This window comes from Adiantum capillus-veneris, chromosome 16, assembly GCF_014529385.1.
Source record: "Adiantum capillus-veneris isolate H3 chromosome 16, ASM1452938v2, whole genome shotgun sequence".
Classification (NCBI taxonomy): domain Eukaryota; kingdom Viridiplantae; phylum Streptophyta; class Polypodiopsida; order Polypodiales; family Pteridaceae; genus Adiantum; species Adiantum capillus-veneris.
The window spans coordinates 31,345,767-31,351,766 of record NC_140946.1 but is presented as its reverse complement, the minus strand read 5'-3'; the positions used below and the strand labels follow the sequence as shown (position 1 = coordinate 31,351,766).

Genomic DNA, 6,000 nt, shown 5'->3' with positions numbered 1-6,000 from the left:
AAAAACAGTAGTATAGCCTAGAGCATCAAGCTGCCCAACTGACACTAAATTGTTAGTCAGTTTAGGAACATGTCTAAGTCCACGAAGCATAAATTCAGTGCCATTCATCATGCATAACTTGACATCTCCCATACCGCATATATAATGATGGTTGGAGTTTTCAAGCTTGACTGAACCATGCATAGCAGTATATGTGGAGAACCATTTCCTATGGGGAGTAACATGGAAACTGACACCTGAATCAATGATCCAATTTTTTGCATAACACTCATCAAGAGCCAATAACGCATGTGGACCCAAATTGAAAGTGAAAACAAGCACATATGATGCCTGTTGCTCGTCAGGAACAACCTCTAAAGGTGGAGATCCAACAACATTGATCTCCTCTATCCTTACACTTCTCTTTGGAGAATCAGACTTCACAATAGCTTTGCCCTTTTCACGCTGCAAAACATGGGAATCTTTCTTTAAATGGCCTTTCTTATCGCAATGATAGCATTCTACATTTCTCAAATCACGGCCTCGACTATTGCTACGATTCTGGTAATCCTTACGATCCTATGAATGACCGTTGCTGAGATATTGTCCACCTCTTTGCCTATGGCGATTATGGCCACTTGCCATAATTTCGCCATATATGCATCTCCATGCCCACCACTATCAAGAGGTTGATGTCTAATCTCTTCACTGGGAAATGCACTAGTAACATCACTGAACTTCAGTTTATTGCCTAGTGCGGAGTTATCACAATATTGAAATGTATCCTAAGAAGAAGGCAAAGAGCATAACAAGAAAATGACCTTCATTTCATCATCAAAATCCAATGTCAGTTGAGAAAATGTGCTATTGAACTCATTTCAGTGTGCATTAACACTGCTACCTTATTTCAGATCAGACGCATAAGTTTCTTCATCAAGAAAACTTTGTTAGAAGCAGGTTTTCCATCCCAAGCTACAGATAGAGAGTCCCAAAGCTCTCGTGCTGTAGTCTTGTCCATAATAGTGAAAAATATGGTCTCGCCAAGATGTAATCTAATCGTGGCTATAGCACGGGCATTCAGCTCTTCCCACTGATCATAAGTGTAAGCATTTTCTCTACGCTCTTTCAATGGCGCTGCCAGGCCCTTGTTGACAAAAACATCAAGCATACATTGCTTCCAAATCGTAGAATTTGTACCATTAAACTTCTTTATGTAGTAGTCTTCCCTTTCCAAAGCACTGCTGGCAACCATAAGTATAATCACCAAAAAATTATGGCAAAAAGTGTTGGGAGAATTTTGATAGAGTTTCCCCTAGAATGGGAGCAGAAACTCAACACAAAATGTAGCAGAATCAAAGTGCCAAGAATGCATATGGTCGACTCACGAGAAAAATTTGGCAGAGTCTCTTGTGTACGGGGAGCAAAATCTCAAACCCGACAATACAAAATCGACGCATAAACTAACAAAAGTAACCACCGGACATAAGTCTGACGTAACAAGCTATCATATGACCGCCAACTGGACGTCAAAAACAAAAAAATGTCCATCTAGATACATAGCCTATGATGAGAATACCGAAAGAGAGGTACTCCAGGAACCTATATCATCGAAAGTGTCTTAACATTCGAGAACACCCCAGGTCAAGAAAACCTCACGCAAATGGCCCTCCAAAGGCTAAGTAAACTCAAGACTAGCCACACTCTCAAAAAGGGCTCTTCCGGGTTGAGTCTCAAAAATGACCGGGTAAACTACCAAAAATGCCAAAAAATGACTCCACACAAGTACAATAGGCAGTAACCGTAACTTACATGAGAAATCACACACAAACAGGCACCAAAAAGCTGCTGCATGCAATAGACAAATCCCTCTGGGGATATCTGCTCTCAAAAGAGCTCAATGACACTGTGTGCTAAAAAACGTATGCATCTGTCAACACATAACCGTCCGGAGAAACTGTTGCCAAAATGATTGCCAAAAATGCCTGAAAGACATTGTACCTATGTATATCTGAAAATGTGTGAATTTGTAAAACTCCACCAATAATGTCGATGCAAAACCCTACACCTTGATCGGAAAGCGATCTATGATCGCATCTCCAATGCTAACACCACTTGTAATGTGGATGCCGAATCTATGCCTCCAAGCAGTGTGCTCAGGAAAGTGCGTCTCTCTCTCGACCGCTAACACAGGGAGTAGCTGCTCTCCGTGTTCTACTAATCGAGCAAAAGTCTGGCTCGCTGTGGGAATCGTGGACTCGTGCGAAATCCATAGGTATATGCATCAAGAAACCACAAAAGGCATACATCCAAACTTTGTCTGTGATTGAGAATGATGTTGATGCCGTAAAAGCCAACGTCGGAGATGTCGAGAAGAGTGGATGTTGAAACCGATGTCGATGAGAGTCAATGTCGAACTTTGTCTGTGTCTAAGAATGATGTTGATGTCGTAAAAGCCGATGTTCGAGATGTCGAGAAGAGTCGATGGTGAAACCGATGTCGATGAGAGCTGATGCAGAAAATTGAGATTGAGTAGAGTCAATGTCGAAAAGCCGAGATCGAGTAGAGTCAATGCCGAAAACCGACAGTACCTGAGATGGAATCGATGTCGAAAGCCGGATGTGTACACACTCTATGTGTGTCGATTTCGGACCTAGAGAAATCGGACTTGATGTCGAAGAGTCTAGAGCCAAAGACGGGATGCTGATGTTAGAGAAGCCCACACATACAATGTGGTAATCCCTCTGCTCTCTCTCTCTCTTACACACACACACACGGTTGGAAGTTCTCTCTCTCTCTCTCTCTCCCCCCCCCCCCCCCCCCCCCCCCACACACACACACACACACGGAGAAGCTCTCTCTCTCTCAACATTCTAGCGCTGTAGGAAAGCTTATGATGCTTCTTCTTTTTATTGCTGCTCTATCTGCTGAATACTCTTAGCGTTGAAATTAATGCTCTACACCTTTAAAAGTTTCCAACGGTGTGTCAATTCTCTGTAGGGCTACAATGGTTAGCAGAAGAAGATCAAATTTTTAACGCTATTCTGCATTGCTTCTGTAGCGCTAATTGGTTGAGAAAATTAATGCTATGTTCCTTGCTTGCTTTGCTTCTGTAGCATTATCTGCTGCAAATTCTCCATCGTTTGCCGATGACTCTAAGACCTTTGCCCTTTGAGCATACCAAAAAACAACCAAAATCGTATGCACATATTCCTATGAATATATTGTTTCATTGTTTGTTCTCTAAAGTCTTTTTCAAGCATGACCAAAAAGTGAATGTAAGCTCTTAGAATAGCATTTAAGAGGCTAAGACTTTTAAGACTCTTAGGGACACTTGTGTAACAAAAACAACTAATAAACCCAAGAAGCGTAGCTCAATTGGTGAGACCTTTGAGATGTAACCTCAAGGTTGAGGGTTCGAGGCTCACAAGTTACGTTCTCTTGGGTGTATTCTCCTCCCCTATTGGGGGGTGGTTCCCACAGTTGCCCCTCGAGGGTTGTAAATAATGTATAGTTTGTAAATACATGATATGTGTATAGTTTCTCCCTACTTCCTTCCCCGCGCTGATGGTATTATATATATAAAAAAAAACAACTAATAACGCCTTTAGAAGGCCAAGAAAAAAACGAAAGGTCAGTTGTCCCTCGAGGGTTGTAAATAATGTATAGTTTGTAAATACATGATATGTGTATAGTTTCTCCCTACTTCCTTCCCCGCGCTGATGGTATTATATATATAAAAAAAAACAACTAATAACGCCTTTAGAAGGCCAAGAAAAAAACGAAAGGTCATGAGATCAACGCTCACCGGATATATTGATGTCCGCTACCTTTGCGTGGCCGGAAAGAAGGCTTCACATATGATGATCTGGAATGATGAGGCAGAATGCGAAGTTGGATGGGGTCCCGAATTGATTTGGATTGCTTTTGTTCAATTATCTAGCCTCTTATGTAGGCTTTTCTTGTTACTTCGTTAGCGTAGAAGGCAAAATCCCAATGCTGCCCTCTTGTTAACCCACGTGGCTGCTCTACCCGCTATTTTTACAAGGAGATTCAAAAATCTCGCAGCTCCTTCATCCACATGGCGTCGCTTCTCATACGCCTTCAATACAACACACTTTAACAGATCGTGTGCGCTTTATTACAAGCAGCACTCACGAACAGCTTCCTCTTGGCAGCAGATGCAAAGTGAGGGCCTATCTCCAAATGCAATAAGCTATGCATGCATCTTGAAGGCATCTGGCTCTACGCAAGATGCTGATATGGGCAAAAAAATTTACTCACGAACAAATCCCTCTCGGCAACAGATGCAAAGCGAGGGCCTCTCTCTAGAAGCAATCACATACGCGTGCATCTTGAAGCCATGTGTGTGTACGCAAGATGCTGATATGGATTATTTCGCTTGATATTATTAGTCAGGGGTTGCGGAAGAAACATGCCGGGCATGGAAATGCCTTGGTTGATATGTACGCCAAATGTGGTGCTCTTGTGCGGGATGTCGTCTTTTGGAATGCACTGACTGCAGGATAAAGCGAGGGCCTCTCTCTAGAAGCAATCGCATACGCGTGCATCTTGAAGCCATGTGTGTGTACGCAAGATGCTGATATTGACTTAAAATTTCGCTCTGATATTGTTAGTTAGGGGTTGCGGAAGAAACCTACCGGGCATGGAAATGCCTTGGTTGATATGTACGCCAAATGTGGTGCTCTTGTGCGGGATGTCGTCTTTTGGAATGCATTGACTGTAGGATATGCCCGACAACGGCCGGGGCAAGAAGTGAAGGAGTACGAGCGGAAGTGCGACGCGAGAGAGAGTGCGAGAAGAAGAGCACGACGATATGGTGAACTCGCTCTACTGTAATGTGTAGAGCATAGTGAGTTCTTATTAGGTTTTTACAAAAGAATATGTGTACATACCTGGCGGCCCGCCCACTTACCTGGGCGACCACATTGGGCTTTATACCCCAACAACCTCCCACTTAAAGTCCAATGTGGTACTTTAAGTGTGAGAGAAGCTACTATACAAGCTAATATACAAGAGATGTAGAGAAGTGATGTACTACCCTACACCTAACTGCTTGTGAAAATGCGCAAAGCTCTCTGAGGGAAGTCCTTTTGTAAGTAGATCAGCAGGATTTTCTGTGGTGTGAACTTTGACAAGCTGAAGTTGCTTATCCTCGAGCATTTCCCTGATGAAATGATACTTCACATCCACATGCTTTGTCTTTGAGTGATAAACTGGATTGCGAGCCAATTGTATAGCACGTTGACTATCACAATATAACACAGGCATCTCTTCTTTGATTCCCAAATCTGTTACTAGTCGATTAAGCCAAATTGATTCTTTGCATGCCTCTGATGCTGCAACATATTCAGCCTCTGTAGTAGACTGAGTAACACAATCTTGTAATCTAGAACGCCATGATACTGCTCCACCAGCCAATGTAAAGACATACCCTGACGTAGACCTTCGGTTGTCTAAGTCACCTGCATAATCTGAGTTTGTAAAACCCTTTACACTTAGCTCCTGACTCCCATAGCATATACGCATACTCTTTGTAGCTTTCAGGTATCTCAATATTCCTTTCACTGCCTCCCAATGTTTCTTGCCTTGGTTTGACATGAATCGACTTACTACTCCCACTGCAAATGCAATGTCTGGGCGAGTAGCAATCATTGCATACATCAAACTACCCACTGCAGACGCATATGGAATCTTATCCATTTCAGCCTATTCTTCCTCAGACACAGGACAATCTTGTTTGCTAAGTTTCACATATGGTGGCAATGGAACACTCAATGCCTTTCCCTTCTCCATATTGAAACGTTGCAAAACCTTGTCAATATACTCTGTTTGAGATAACCAAATCAACTTCTTTGATCTGTCTCTCTCAATGCGCATACCAAGTATATGACTTGCCTCACCCATGGCTTTCATGTCAAACGATTTTGCCATCTTTGACTTCAAAGCTGAAATTTCTTCCAAGTGCTTGCCAGCAATCAACATGTCATCCACATACAAAAT

The 6,000-nt window shown here is 42.5% G+C and overlaps 1 pseudogene across 1 annotated transcript in view; it reads left to right on the top strand.

The window, feature by feature from the left end:
- The first annotated feature begins 2,584 nt into the window (after positions 1–2,584).
- The window catches only part of LOC147438810 (uncharacterized), a 41,264-nt pseudogene continuing 37,848 nt past the window's right edge, over positions 2,585–6,000 (top strand). The window contains exon 1 of the transcript XR_015184452.1: positions 2,585–2,711. The product of XR_015184452.1 is annotated as an uncharacterized LOC147438810 (transcript). The remainder of the gene's footprint in view (positions 2,712–6,000) is intronic.